Source organism: Balaenoptera borealis, assembly GCF_965194805.1.
Source record: "Balaenoptera borealis genome assembly, chromosome: 16".
In the NCBI taxonomy this organism is placed as follows: Eukaryota; Metazoa; Chordata; class Mammalia; order Artiodactyla; family Balaenopteridae; genus Balaenoptera; species Balaenoptera borealis.
The window spans coordinates 6,200,622-6,216,809 of NC_138872.1; the positions used below are offsets into that span (position 1 = coordinate 6,200,622).

Below are 16,188 nucleotides of genomic sequence, written 5' to 3' on the forward strand. Positions count from 1 at the left end.
ATCTCTGGGCCTGCCCAGGCGTCACACGGCTAATCTCAAGGCAAGCCTCCAGAGACTGGTCATTGGAAACGGAAGTGTCTAGGAAAGCAACACACAGATCCTCGGGGACCCGAAAGGACATCCACTGTCGGCCACAGACACTCCTCCTACTTGGATGTTTCATGAAGTGAATATACGCCCTCATCTCAAGTCAACCACAGGCCTGGGAGCACCGGGCTTACATCAGACGTTGATTTTCTGCATCCCGGAGCCTAGCTGACCCTCAGTCTCCAGTGATGCGTAAATGAATTAATCATAAGAGGACTGGCCCCGTGACTGTCTGGGGTCAAGGACCCACACAGGGATGCCCTCCTGGCCCAAACCTGCCAGCCTCTTGTCGCCAACTTCCCTTTCCCCGTTGTTTCTCAGCTGGATGATGAGGGCCTTGGGTGACCCTAGGTCTTATACCCCTCTTGCATCGCAGCTGCTAGGTGGGGTCTCTGGACCAGCAGCATTACATCACCTGGGAACTTGTTACAAATGCAAAAATCCCAGCCCAGACCAAGGATCAGAAACTATGGGCGTGGGCCCCGAAGCTTAGACCACACCCAGCCCCTGAAGAATAAGGGCCTCAGATCCCGCACAGGGCTAGGGACACAGAGGGCACAGTTGAGACGATTGTAGCTGAGGCATCTGTAGTGGCTTGTGTTGGGGACAACAACCCATGGTCAGACCCTGCCTTTCTGCCTCTCCTCCAAGGCCAAGGCTCATCTCACCCATCGTTCATTTTGTACTTATCCACCCCACACTCCGTGCCGGGCACCGTCCTGGGTGCTGGGTCATCGGGAAGAACCACACAAGGTCTGGTGCCAGGTGTCCTGGTCACAGTGATTTCGAAGGAGGAGCAGAAGCCCACCCCCCGTCAGCTCAGGTGAAAAGGGAGTTTGTCATAGGAACGCACAGCACTCTCAAAGACGCCAAGGACGAGACGTACGTACACTGCGCCTCCGGAACTGGGACTGGGGATCAGGGGCCGCCCGTTCGCCCTGCGTTCCAAGAGCAGCGTCTTTCAGCTCTGCCCACTCTCTCTCTCTCTCTCTCTCTGAGACCCAGTTCTTTACATTTCTGCACTCCGCCAGCCGTGGGGTCTTGGCTTTGCCCTCAGTCTCCCCTGGAGGTCAGAAGATGGACCTTGAAGTTCCAGTTTCTAAACAATGACATCAGCGGAAGAAGGACCACCTCGTTTGTGCATCTTCCCTTTCTAGGAGCATGTGATGCTTTCCTGGAAGCTCCCACAACTCCTTGAAGGAAATGGATCACATGTCCACTCCTTAACCAGCCTTGCCGGGGCAGCAGGACCGCAGCAAACCTGCCACAGACCTATCGTCTTTCTCCCAGTGTTTCCCAAAGCCCCACACTACTGCCCGGACCATCCCTCCAAGCGGCTCTTCCTGCCTTCCATCTCCCCTCACCTGTGTCATACTACAAAAGGCTGTCAGACCAGCCTCCCAAGAATGTTATTTTCTGCATGCCACTCCCCTGCTCAAGAACCAACTGTGACTCCCCATTACCTACTGCATTTAATTGTAACACCTTTGTCTAGCCTGCAAGACCCTTCAAGACCTATGACCATTAGACACACCTGTCTATTGACAACTATCCCTGGCATATCCTAATGGCTACCATTTGGTCAAATCGGATTATTCTTGCATAGTGTCCAAACACATGCCAGTTTCTACTTCTTGACTTTTATCAAGCTTGTCCTTCCACCTGAAATGCCCTCTTCTCTTTTCCATCTAATAAAAACCTACCCATCCTTTAAATCTGGTTATAGTTGGTGCTGACACAAGAGCGGCATCCAGGATACCACACAGGCACAATAGATGCGCGACTTTGACACACAGTGTCATGGGTTCAAGTTCCATTTCTACCAGGACTGTGTGACCTAGGCATGCCAACAACCTGCCTGAGCTGTTTTCTCATCTTTAAAATAGCAACAATAAGACATAGCTCATGGTGCTGCCTGGAAGTTTAAAAAGGCAAAACACACAATAAGCGCCTGGCACACACTAAATCCTCGATAAACAGTACAGGTAATGAGAAATCTCCCAAATAAGCAAACTTTGGCATTACTGTTGCAGCTGCTGTTAATACTGGGAACCTTTCTTTTCCCTGGCCAACTTCTTGACCTCTTATCTCATCTGCCTCAAAAGCTGGAGTCAGTCTGCCTCTCGCCTCTGGGTGACTTTGTTCTTGGGTGTGGAGGAGAGATGCTTCCTAACAGAAGTGCCCAGGCCTGTGTTCACACTGGGCCTTACCTATGAGCCTGGATGAGGTGTGTGGTCTTGGAAGCGGGTTGAGTCCAGCCTCCCCGCACCTCCGGGCGGTTTGCTCCCCTTACATGATCATCGCTGGATGTCCTTTGCCCGGGGTCTGGCTCCCGGTCCTGCTCAGCCAGGTGACAACTGCAGACTCTGAAATTCACTACCTGTAGCAACCAGGTAGGACCAGTTCCTATGAAGCAGCACTGGGCAAAGGTGAGACCCCTTCTTAGAAAATCAAAGGTCAGCTGGATAGTCCTGACTGTGGTCCACCTTTCGCGAGAAGACAGAAGCTGCCCATCTCGGAGCCATCCCAGGATGAGGCAATGGCTCTCATTTCTCACTTTTCTCTCTACTGCCAAGGTCAAACCCCAAACTCGGAGGTTGACAAAGGACAAACACAGTACTACCTCCAGAGACCTTGCCTGAATGGGAAGATGCAAGATTTATGAACGTGTTCCCAAATCCCAAAAGCACCTCAGGTGTCCTTATGACCTCAGCGCCCAAGCCCACACGGAGAGCCTTTCTGTGTGTTTGGAATAGAGGTGAAATGGGATGAGGAGGTGTAGTGGACTCATGGTTGAACCAGAACAGAGCCCAAGGCTTCTAGCTCTCTGTGAGACCGTGGGCTCATTGCTTCAGCTTTCTGGGTCTGTTTTCTTATCTGCAAGGGTTGGATCACAGCAGAGATGGCAAGCAGATTCCACCTCCCCTGCCAGCTCAGGCTGATCAGTAGTGAGTATCTGCTGTGCTGGGTGGAGAAGGCTTCTGTAGCTGAATCTAGCGTTGGCAATGTTGCTGCTACTGCAGCTAGCTAGCAGGCGTTACGATAGTCCAGACAATGTTTGTTAAGCACTTTACACAGATCTCATTTTATTCTCACAGCAACTCTGTGAGGTAGTACTGTTTATGTCTATTTTGCAGATAAGGAAATGGAAGCTCAGAGAGGTTACGTAACTTGCCCCAGGACACACAGCTAGAAAGTGAAAGATCCTGGGTTCAAAGCCAGCCAGTCTAGTTTTGGAGCAGAAGCTTCTTAACCTCTGCACTTTGTGGAGTGCTCCAATCCATTAGTGATGTCTGCCACGGGTGCCTAAGTGGTAATGATGGTGCATGTGCTATGAAGAGCTAGCAGTGAAGTTTGTACTTTTTTAAATTACTCACAGTTAATGTACTATGGTATCTCAGAATTGAATCAGTTGGGGGACTGGTGTTATTTAACTGAAATGTGATCACTGGAGTTTGTGCATAGCAGAACCGAGCAAAGTGAGGACCTTTCCAAAAGGAGCCCCTGGAGAAAGACTGACTCCAGAAACAAATCAGTCAATGAAGGCTTGGTTCTCTGTTCTGCATATCCACACCCTGCCCTGACTCCAAGGCCTTTCAAGTCCCGCCTCCTCCAGGATGGCTTCCTGGTTTTTTCTATGTTCTCCCTCTCTTCCTAGTCCTACAACTACTTCCATTCCAAAGCACCTGGTGTTCTTGAGGGGGTGATGGTTGTTTTCTTCTGTCTCCCCATCTCAAGGCGCACCACTTCTGGTGTTGAGGGTACAGAGGGTGATGTTCGCAGCAATGGGGCACATGAGATGATCTCTAGGTGGTACACAGATGAACAATTCTTTTCTTGTAACAATTTTGCTTATTTATTTTTATGGCTATCTGCTATGTGTGGGAACTAATACTGGCTTTCCATTTACAGTAATGATAGAGAGGTTCTTTTTAAATAAGTGCACTTATCTGAGAAAGGTAAGTTGGTTATTCGTATAGATTGTACGAGAACATAGCGAAACTCCTGAAATGCCAAGCAAACGATGAAGACTGGGGAATGCTATAGCCTGAATGCACCCCACCAGAACCCATAGGTTGAATACCAGTCCCTAGTGTGATGCTGTTTGGAGGTGGAGACTCTGGGAGGTAAGTCATGAAGGTGGAGCCGTCATGAATGGCATTAGTGCTCTTATAAAAGAGATCCCACGGAGCTCCCTCACCCTTTCCACTGGGTGAGGACACAGCAAGAAGACAGCCGTCTGTGAATCAGGAAATGGGCTCTTACCAGACACTGCATCTGCCAGAGTCTTGATCTTAGACTTTCAGGCTCCAGAACTATGAGAAATACATTGCTGTTTGAGCCACCCTGTCTATGGTGTTTTTGTTACAGCAACCAGAATGGACGAAGACAGGAAATAGGGCTCTTGGCAGATTCTGGGGGGAAGGAGTTTGTCTCACACAGGCCCCCCCCCCCATCATCATGCTCTCTGTGACCACCTGGCTCAGCCCTACCCCCCACCACGGTCCCATCTCGAGCCTCTCCTACAGTGACCAACTTGTCTGTTTGCCCGGGATTCTCTTAGATTTAGAACTGAAAGTTCCAGAACTCAGAAAACGCTCAGTCCCGAGCCGGCCAGGATGGCTGGTCAGCTTAGTCTTTGCCTACATCCTAGCTGTCACCTCCTACAGTACCAGACCCGCCCCGTCCTGTATCCTGAGTGGAGGGTGCTGGGGAAGGCCCAGCGTGGCTGCATGGTTTACCCCATGACGTGGTCACAGAGCTCTGTGCCCAGGAGACTGTGACGGTTTGTGTGTGACACAGTGAGGGCACAGCCCAGCATGTGGATTTATCAGGACTCTTTCATGGGTGCTCTGGCTTAAGGTAAGGCACCACGCCATGGTTCCAACCCCGCTCCTGAGAGGCGGTCTCTCTCCACGCCTTGCCTGCACTGCCCCACCCTTGAGCCACTCTACTCGTCCTCAGTTGTCTCCCCCTGTGGAGAGGGAGCAATTCCAGACTTAATTTACATTGTTTCCCCCAACTGCCTTGCAAACAGATCTCTGACTTTATTAGGGTTAGCACTGCGCCCAACTAAAAATACCTCCACAGTTAGGGTTACTAGGTGACCCCGTTCTGTCAATAAGATATAGGGGACATTTATAGGGTGGGCCACAGGAAAGCTCTCCTCGTGATGCAGATGCGACAGGACATCACAGGGGTCAAAAATGGAGGCTTGGGAATGAGATTAGCTCCGTCCTAATCCTGACGCCCTGCATGATCTTGGAAGGGTTGCCAGATTTGGCAAACCAGAACACAGAACATCCAGTTAAGTGTGAGTTTCAGATGAACAACAAATGATTATTTAGTATACATGTGCCACAAATGGCACGTGTCCTGTGTTTCATCGGGCAACCCTAGCGAGTGCCTTGGCCTCACTCAGCCTCTCTTCCTGGATCTGGAAAGGTAACCTCATTAAGTGAATTCCTAATCTGGTGAAGAGTAAGTGATAGGACATCCCAGTCCCAGGCACATAGTCGGTGCTCCGTACATTATTTACTTTACGTTGCCACACCCAAAGTCTTGGAGGTTATGAGTTAGTTTTAGCTCCCTTCCACATACAGGAAAATGTTTATTCAACATTTATTGATTGACTCATTGAGTGATTTTCACAGAAAATGGAGACCGGAGCCTTCTGCTTGGTTAGAACTCGGGAGATAATAATGAAATTGTGGTTGAACAGTTACCAGCCCATTTTTCTAGTTACCAGCGTAGAAAAACCAGCCCTTATCCAACTCTGCCAATGGCGACAGAACCCGGATTATTGCCTCACTGGGTAAGAGGAGGCCGGAGAGGAGATTGTGGGAACAAGGCACAGAGCTGAGACCTGATTCCACCGATAATTAGTTCCCTGGCCTTGAGCAAATCATTTCAACTTCTGTGAACCTCAATTTTCTCACCTGTCAAATGGGGATAAATGAGGGTTGCTCAGCCTGCCACACTGCTCAGACAGGCGAAATGAAGATTGCCCCAGAGGGAGGAAGTGAAAGCGTTTTGGGAAATAAATGTGCCAAAAGATATCCCTTATTACTGGTCATCTCTGAGAGAGGTGGGCAGAAACCACGTGGCTTCAGAGGGTTTATCAATCACTCTCATCGGCTTTGTGAATCTCTGTCCTTCTCCGTAAAAGACTCCGGAACTTAACGAGGGCCATTGCTATTTGTTCCAGAGCCTAGCGCTGGAACATTATGCCATGCCTGGCATTACTGAATGAAGGAAATAGAATAGTAAGGATTCAGGGGCAGAGCACTGAGAAACACCCAGTGCCTTTAAGGTCCTCAGTTCGGGTTCTCTAGTGGCGCTCTGGAAGAAAGTGAAGCCTGGAGGGGTTACATGCCTACCCAGGATGATCCAACTTGATAACAGAGATCTACTGCCAGCAGCATCCTGTATCCGGAAGGAGCACAGCTTTTGAATCGGAATAATAATAATGGTGATAGTAACAGCCAGCTTTGAACTAGGGTGGATCAGGTGACCGGCTTGCTGGGCAGAGTTTTAACAGGTAGAATCTCCTTCAATCCTTAAACCCCACTAAGAGGCAGGAACTGTTATCCTCACTTTGCAGGGGAGGAAGCCGAGGCACAGAGAGGGGAAGTCATTTGCCCGCGGTCATCCCGCTGAAAGCAGAGCCAGGCCTCACATGCTGGTGACCGGAACTCCCACAGCACAAATTCTCCACCATTCTTTGCGCCTCCTTCTTCCCGGAGCTGGAGGCCACTTGCATCAGGGCTCCACCCCTTCTCGCTGGGGGGCCTCCCGCTGGGATGGAACCCTCTGAGTCTCCGTTCCCTCACCTGTATAGTTGGTCAGTAATGGTGCTCCCCCAGCGAGGCTGCCCAGCACTGCAGCCAAACGCAGGGACCCTGGAGCTTGACCAGCTGGGATCAAATGCCAGGACTGCCATTTACCTGCTGTGTGACTTTGGGCACGTGACTTAACCTCTCTGAGCCTCACTTTCCTCCTCTATAGAAATGGGAACTATGATAAGAGTGCCTACCCCATGGTCTATTGTGAGGATTCGATAAGCTACTCCCACATCTGGCACAGTAGCCTCACAGCTAAACACAGATTGCATTGTGCAACCAGCACACAGTGGGTTTTGGAGAAAACACTGTTCAGGGCAGCCCCCTCTCACCTTCCCTGGCTTCTCAGGTAAAGCTCTTCCTTCTAGCACCCTGCCCTCCCCCAAAGGAGGAAACCCCATCTACCTCTTCTGAATATAGTCTGTGGACGAAGAATGTGCATCTCTGCTGATCAAAAACACATTTTCCTACATGGCAAACTTGCTCAGCATCTTCATTTTAAATGCTGCAGAAAAAGCTAACTGTCAGATGCCTTTAAATATTCAGAATATGGAAAAATTTTTTTGACGTATCAATGCTATTCGATTGATCAGGTAATTTTCATTGTTTAAGAACAAAACAAAATATTTTGCTTGAAATGTAGTGCCTGGGAATCAGAAGACTTTTAATCTGGATTCGTTTTCGTTCCAGTGGCAACAGTAAGTGCCTCCTGGGGAACTGTTCTCCATCCCAGCACTCAGCTTTCTTCTAATTAGCGCCGAATAACAAAAGTATAACAGTAGCACCTTTCCTCCCAACTTTTCTAACAGCCTGTCAGAGACAGAACAGTGTGAAAAACAGCTCGGGTTTCTGAGCGACTTTGTCATTTTTTTTCTATTGAGAATAAAACACACCCACCCAGGGAAAAGGCCCCGAGGATCTCACCGCAGGAAAACGGGCCCAGGGTGGAAGCCGGGAGGTATGGGGGCGAGAAGGGAGGTGTGAGGCAAGGCGGGGGGTTGCACCTGCACCCACCATTCAATCAGAAAAGTCTGACTTGCTGCGTGACCTTGAACAGGCCACCTTCTTCCTCTGGAGGCAAGTTCCCTCCTCTGGAGTGACAGACGGATGCAGGGATGCTCAGACAAATAGAAACAAATATATCAGTACAACTCTGCGCTAGCACACCTGGATACTTCTAGGCCTGTTACATGCTTGGCCTCAGTTAATGTTCACAATCGCCCTGTGACGGGGGTGCTGGCGTTCTCCCTGCTTTCCAGATGCGTATCTGAGGCCCAGGACCACGACGTCAGGAAACAGCAGAACCAACGTCCCAGTTCTCCCCTCCCTGGCTTCATGCTGTCCCCATCCCTCCCAGTCCTGCCGGGGAGGCTGAGAGTTTGAGCCCACAGAGAGTTTTCTGTTGCCCTGGCTTCCGCAGAGACTAGCATAGTATTAGAAATCCTTCATTCAGGAATTCCTTGGTGGTCCAGTGGTTAAGGCTCTGTGCTTTCAGTGCCGAGGGCCGGGGTTCAATCCTGGTCTGGGAACTAAGATCCCACAGTCTGCGAGGCACGGCCAGGAAAAAAAAAAAATCCTTCATTCATTCAATACTCATGCACTCAGGCCTCATTACTGGACCCTGGGGGTTCAAAATGAATACGACAGGCTCACAGTCTGCAGAGGAAACCAGACATGTAAATAACTCATTCATTCATTCAACAGATATTTACTGAGCATCTACTATGTGGGTGGAATTTCTAGGCGTGGGGGACAGAGCAGTCAAAAAGATGGAGTTTACCTGGTGGGGTAGAGGGAACTGACAGTAGGCTGACAAACTTCGGATAATTTCAGATGGTGATAGTGGCCATGAATGAAATAAAGCTGATAGGAAGGGGGGCTGCCAGGAGTGATAAGCGAAGGCCTGCCAGAGGTGGCAGCACTGAGTGCAGACTTGATTTGTAAGGAGGGAGCCACGAGAAGATACTGGAGAGGGTAATCCAGGCAGCGGGACCAGCAAGGGCCACAGCCCTGAGATGGGGACTGGGCTTAATGGGAACCAGCTCTGTGTTAATCACAGCACAAGGGCTAAGCACCAAGAGGCAATGGCAGGAGAGTGGAGGCAGGAAAGGGAGGACCTGCAGTGATCCTTCATTAAAAGCTTCTCAGATGGAGCTAGGATAGTGTTTATTTTCCTTGCTTCCGACCGTGCACCTTTCTTGTTCATTTATCTACCCACCCATCCATCCTTCACTTCTTTATCTATCCATTCTGATCCAAGCCCCCAGGGACCTGGTGCACCCACCAGAAAGCCAATGGGAGAGAAGAGTTGGCCTCTGAACTTGAGGACACTATAGTCTAGTTGAGGAAACCCACAGCAACAACAATACCTAACATTTACTGAACACTTAGCGTGGGCGAGGCTGACTAAACCCTTTCACAAAGGAGTCAGTTGGTCCTCTTTTGCTGGGTTGGGCAGAAACTCCAATTCTAATTTAGGTAAAGAGGGGATTTATTGGTTTACACAAAGAAAAGTCCAGAGGCTTTGCGGCGGGGTGGGGGAGTTGCTCCATCAGAAATCAGCTTTCTTCCCATCCCTCAGCTCTGCTTTGCTCTGTATCAGCTGTCCTTCAGGAAAGCCCCCAGCAGCTCCCATCTTACAGCTTCCAAGATCAGGTTCATGGACAAGAGCATCTCTCACTGAAATCTCCCGGCAAAACCACTGTAGCTCCCATTGGCTCTGCTCAGGTCACATGGTGTCCCATGAGCCAATCGCTGTGCCTGGAGGAATATGATTCTCTGATTGGTCAAGACTGGAGTCAGGGATGGCTCAGCTCCCCCCACCCCGAGATGTCCGCTGAGAAGTCAGGGTTTAGTGACTGGACAGCTGTGAGTGGATTCCTGCTCTCGCCCGGACTGTGAAGGCTTGTTTCTCACTGTGAAGCCTTGTCTTTTGAACCTTCTCAACACGAGAGGGGAGCAGACATCATGACCACTTTTTACACTGAAGAGGGGAAGGCTCCAAGATTTTAAATGGCTTTTCTGAGATGAAATGACCAAGAACGGGGCAAACCAGGGGGTAGAAGCAGTTATCCTTACTTGTTTTTTCCCCTAAGTCAGTGGGTCTCAAGACCGGGTAGAGGGCAGGGATTGGTGGAGAATATTGCCTTCCAGGTAGGACTGCCACATTTAGCAAACAAAACTATAGGATGCCCGGTTGAATTTGAATTTCAGATAAACAAAAAATAATTTCTAAGCACATTCCAAATAATACCTAAGATATGCTATAGATAAAAGTATTCATTGTTCATCTGAAATTCAAATTTAACCCTGTATTTTATCTGGCAACTCAACCCCCAGGGGATGTTTGGCAAGGTCTGGAAATACTCTCTATTGTCATGCCTTGGGAGGTGGGGGACTGTGCTCTGGAGTTTCGTCTCGTGGATGGAGGCCAGAGATGCTGCTACACACCCTGCAATGCCCAGGACGGCTCCACAGCAAAGAATCATCCCGCCCAAACTGTCAATAATGCTGAGGTTGAGAACCGCTGCCCTAAGTGATGTGGCTGCCCTACCTCTCCAGCGCTGAAGATACAAATGCAGCGGACAAAGCCGCAATTCTTGGACAACCTAAGCGAACCCACATGGGCATTTGTGAGAACACTGTGTCCACAGTCAGCAATGAATGAGGCAGAGGAATGAGGGCGTCACAGCCGCAGCCATTAGCTTCATCCTAAATGGGACCTTCAGTTTCACTATTTGGGTTCCAATTTGGAAATGCTCAGAGGAAGTTAATGAGAATCTTTGAACTGGGTTTTGGCATCCACACCCTGGCAGGCTGAGATAAATATGATCTGCTGATGCTCATTGGAGAAAGGAGAACATTAACAGGAAATTAAAAAGTTGTGCTGTTCTATTTGTTGTCAGAATCTCCAAGAGACGGCTCTGAAAATGAATCACCATTTGCTAAGAAACGTGCCCCAGCCTCTCCCTCCTGAGTTCATCACCAGCCCCTGTGGTCAGGATGGATGTGCTGTGCCTTGTTCCAGGGCTGGGCTGGACGGGGGAGGTGGCAGGTGAGGACGGTCGGGTCCTCCCTTCCCACCCAGCCCACCTGGCCAGCTCTGCATGGGGAGGAACAAGGAAGCCGACCTTTTAGGCTGGGTTGGCGTCACTGTCTTAGGGACTGGAGAAATATTTATCCCGTCTCCAGTCAGACCTACTAATTTTGCCCCATGTTTCACAATGCGCAAAAGCGCCTGCAACATCGTGGATTGTGGCCACAATGTTTCAAACCGGCATCCACAGCCATCCCCAGGTTGCTAAATGAACTTTTTATTAGTTGGGGTTTTTTTGTTTTGTGTTGAGCTGTGTTTGAAGAAGAAGGAGATGGAGGGACATATTGGTTTTGTGTGTGTATGTGTGTGTGTGTGTTGCATGGACGTAGCTTTGTCTTTGAAGTTTAAGACCAGTTGTAAATTCCTTGAAGTTTGTCCTATTTCCTTTTATATTAGCATGTTAACAAGCTTTGGAAAACTGACAGAGCTTACAGGAAAGCACAGCTGGGTTGATCCTTCAGCCTGGGCTTTAATTCAAACCAGAACCCTGCCATGGCGCTGTGGCCGGGCTGGTGTTTACAAATGCAGCAGGAAGAGCCCTCTGCACGGTGATGAAGCCATCAACCGCGGATGCTTGCTCTAGACGAAGCCCCAGTTGGGATTAATTAAGAAAGGAAATGCCACAATGCTCTAAATTACTTCTCTAGAGGAAATCTTAGCACCAGATGAAGTTCAACAATAAAAATGGAAGAAGAAAAAAAAAAAGAAAAGAAAAAAAGAAAACACCTCCCAGAAACGTGTTTAATATGACTTTCAGTCTTCATCAGTGAGGGCAACCGAGGCAATAAGCTTCCAATTCCTTGCATGGGAATCATATGACACTTACACGTGGCCAGAAAGGAGAAGGCACTGAATACGTGGCAAAGGTTTCCACTTGCAGTTTGAAGCAGACCTCTTTGTCCAAGAATACATTTTGAAAAAAAAAAAAAAAAAAAAGAATACATTTTGAGCTCCATTCCTCAAAGGCTCTTTGGTGGCAGGGAATCAAGGTCAGACATCTTTTCATCTTGTAACAAGTCCAGACGAAGGATCTTCCTACCTGAGGATCACAGTGCCCTGCTGGCACAGCGGGGGACTTTTAAGAAAAAAAGTGGCCCCACTCACTATTTGTCTATTTGCTCATGACAGGTCTGATGGGGTTTGAGGACAGAGATGTGTAAAAATGAAGTAGCTCGCATGGCTGCAGAAGTTAAAGGTCAAAATTTAAGTGATGCTGGAAACACGTTTTCCAAAAGAACTGGTCCCACTCTGACATTACGTCTGCTGCCATCAGCCACCCTGCAGACACGCCCTCCTCTCCAAAGGGCATCTGAGTTAAGAGAAAAGGTCCCTCTTCCTCCCAACAATGAATGGCCCATGCATCCCACCCACCCTGCCGTGTATTTCCATTTTGCTGCTTTCTGTTCCCCTAACAGAAAATGATGTCCAAGGCACCTCCCACACACATCAGAAAGGGCTTCAGGGCAACGTGGTTGATTTTTATTTTGATGGGATTTCAGGAAAAATAAATAAGCCAAATGTAAACACTGATGGCGAACGTATACTTTCCATACAGCCCAACCTCAGCCAACATGTGCTGGGTTTTCACGCACCCTTGGACTTTTTGATTGTTACCAAATTCCACGTGCACCTGGTTATGGGACCAAAATACTCCGCCAGAAAGAGAAATAATAGCATTAGAGATCCAAGCTCACTGGAGCCGTCACGTTGAAGAGGCACCTCCTCATTCGAGGGGACCAGGAGGGGAATTCTTGTTCAGGCGAGTGGCTCCTTTATCACAGCTTCTACCTTCGAGGGGTTACAGGAGCAAGTGGCTGAGCTGGGGCTCCCGAATCAGACAGCTCTGGATTAGACTTGAACCTTCCCTTACCGGCTGAGTGACAACTGACCTTCTCTGTCTGTGCCTCATATTTAAAAGGGTGGTGATGACATAATCTACCACGAAGGGTTATTTTCAGGACTAAATGAGGGCATGTGTGGGAGTCCTTCCCAGGGCCGGCCACTGAGCAAGTGGCAGCCACGACAAGGCAAGCCCCCGGACAGGGGCAGAGTCCACGGGCCCCGGCCAAGGTCAGACTTTCTAGGAATAAGGCCGTTTCAGTGTGCCCAGAAACCTGGGGGGGATTCTAATTTTTCCATGCTGTTTACTCTGAATTATGAATCAAGGAAGGTTAATCTGGGGCCTATTGATGTGAAATGAAATTGGAGCGGGCTACTTGCGCTTCCCTTGCCTTCTTTTGCCCACCACTGAGTTGTTTTTCAGTGTATGTGTGTGTGTATGTGAAATATCTTTACTCAACTTTGTATTGTAAAAGTCTCGCCTGTGCATAACGATTTCAAAACATTGTAGGAATGTAAAAGATTCCCTCCCACTAAATGCTTTAACCCTAAACGCTCAAGATAACCACTTAGGGGGAAAGGGGGAGCATCTTAGGCTCTATTGATACTTCCATAAACATACACATGCAATTTTGTTTTTAAAAAAATGAGGGCTTCCCTGGTGGCGCAGTGGTTGAGAATCCGCCTGCTAATGCAGGGGACACGGGTTCGAGCTCTGGTCTGGGAAGATCCCACATGCCGCGGAGCAACTAGGCCCATGAGCCACAACTACTGAGCCTGCGCGTCTGGAGCCTGTGCTCCGCAACAAGAGAGGCCGCGACAGTGAGAGGCCCACGTGCCGCGATGAAGAGTGGCCCCCGCTTGCCGCAACTAGAGAAAGCCCTCGCACAGAAATGAAGACCCAACACAGCCAAAAATAAATAAATAAATAAATAAACATTTAAAAAAAAAAAAATGGGATCACTGTTTTCCGTCAGTCATACATCTTGAACTACCTTCACATCCATCCATGAATTTCTCTCATTTTTTGCAACAGATTTTGGTTTTTTTGAAGTTTTAGAATTACAGAAAAATTGCAGGGATAGTACAAAGAGTTCCCATATACCCTACCCCCTATTAATGATAATTTCTCCTATTTTTAGGAACTTACGTTAGTATTGTACTTTTGCCATAATTAACGAACCAACATTGATACGTTATTATTAACTAAAGTTATAGCTTATTCAGATTTCTCTAATGTCCTTCTCCTGGTCCAGGATCCCACGCAGGACACCATATGACATTTAGTTCTCGTGTCTACTGAGGCTCCTCTTGGCTGTGGCAATTTCTCAGACTTTCCTTGTTTTTTTGTGACCTTGGCAGTTTGGAGGAGTGCTGGTCAGGTATTTTGTAAAATGCCCCACTGTTAGAATTTATCTGATTTTTTTCTTGTAATCAGACTGGCATGATGGGTTTGGGGGGAGGATGACCACGGAGATGAAGTGCCCTTCTCATCACATCCTATCAAGGGTGCAGGCTATCAATGTGACCTATCACTGTTGCTGTTCACCTTGATCACCTGGCAGAGGCCAACTTCATTTTTAAGCAGCTGCAAAGCGTTCCATTGTTGGGAAGTATAATCATTATTTTAAACCAGTTGGGGGTTAATGAAGATAATGCATGTATAGCTCACATATACACCTATATGAAACCACGCCTCAGGGCACATCCTTGTAACCATATCTTTGCTCAGTATTTCAGATGTTACTGTGATATGATTCCTGGAAATCAACTGCTTGGTTGTGAAGGACAAGCTTCTTTTAAATTTTGCCAGATCCTGCCAAATTACCATCAGGAAACAGTGTTCCCACGTATCCACCCACTAACAGGTGCTAGTTTCCCTCATCTTCCCCAGCAACAATCCTTCCGTCTCTTTCATCTTTGCCAGTGTCGTGAGGGGCAGGGCGGAGATAAATAAAGGACATGCTCAGTCTGTTGGCTTCCCGGGAATCTGACTACTTAGGTTGGTACCCCAAAGTCTAATTGCAGAAAAGAATAAGTTGTTGGAGCCTGTCCCCAAAGAAAATCCTCTTAATGCTAAATATCTGGAAAACATAGGAGAAATATAAGAAATAAAATCAAATTGTATTTTTAATCTAAGAATTCCAAACCATCAAATCTCTATTCCTAAGCGTTTCTACTTTTCTAAATGGGGGCCGTGCCTGTGGGATGCGGGACACATTTGATCTTTCTTTGTTATCCTCCTTAATTTTAGCTCCGCCTCTAAAATGAGTTCCCATCTGAAAGGTTTGTATCTTTGAAACCCAGGACCCGTCCCTGATGCGGAGAGACCTGGTTTTCCGTGTGTACGGCTTCTACTGTGGTCCAAAATTTATACAAATCTCAGGGAACCAGTCCTTTCAAAATTGAAGATTTGACATCTATTTACACGCTGAACGAGAACCAAGCTATATCCACTTTTAAATGTTTATATCGGCTCGACAGCTGCTCCAAAGCAAAGGCAACGTGGGCACCCTGGAGGGCAAGCCCAGAGACGGCCAGCCCGACACCCCCCGTCCACTGTTTGACACGTGCCACTGGGGGCGAACAAAATGAAAGTCCCTGCACTCCCCCACCCCGACCCCGGGCCTCCCTCGTCTCTCTCCGGGATTACGACCTAGGCTAAGAAAGCACCCACCACCATCACCCTCTCTGCCCTGCCTCTAGGATGTTTTTCTTTACAGCCCTTACTGAATGAGGTGAATTATGCTGAATCTATTTACTTGTTTACTTGCTTTCTGTCTGTGTCCTTGCTAGAAAGTCTGTGAGGACTGGGACTTCATCTTGTGCACTTTTGTATCCCTGATACTTAGAACAGTGCCTGGCACACAGTCGGTGCTCAATAAACATATGCCCGCCTCCAAACCATTCCCCACTTGGCAGCCAGCGACACCTTTCCAAAATGCAAACTGACCCAGAGGCTCTCCCACTCAGCTCACAACCTGTGTCCCCCCATTGCTCTGAGGGGTAGATTCCAGCTCCTGAGAGTCTCTGGGTCCTGAGGGATTTGACCACTGCCACATGTTCATGTCATCACTCCTCCTTCCTGTGCTCCCGACACAGAGAGTATGTTCGGTTCTGGACCTCAGGGCCGTGTTCTTGCCTGGACCCAACTTCTGCACAGGCCAGCCCAGCCTCACCCTGTGCTGCCAGTGGGGTACCACCTCCTCCAAGAAGCCCTCCCTCTGCCCCTTTTCTGTGTCTCCCAATATGCCTCCCACTCCTGTCCCCTTAGCCCTCTCCAAGTAATCAGGGTCAACAGGGGGGCCAAGGACCAGGGGGATG

At 48.6% G+C, this 16,188-nt stretch overlaps 1 long non-coding RNA gene across 1 annotated transcript in view; it reads right to left on the reverse strand.

Annotated features, from left to right (window-relative positions):
- Positions 1-4,705: 4,705 nt before the first annotated feature.
- Positions 4,706-16,188, reverse strand: part of LOC309612982 — a 105,864-nt gene continuing 94,381 nt past the window's right edge. The window contains exon 3 of the long non-coding RNA XR_014235450.1: positions 4,706-9,689. This is a non-coding gene — a long non-coding RNA (uncharacterized lncRNA). The remainder of the gene's footprint in view (positions 9,690-16,188) is intronic.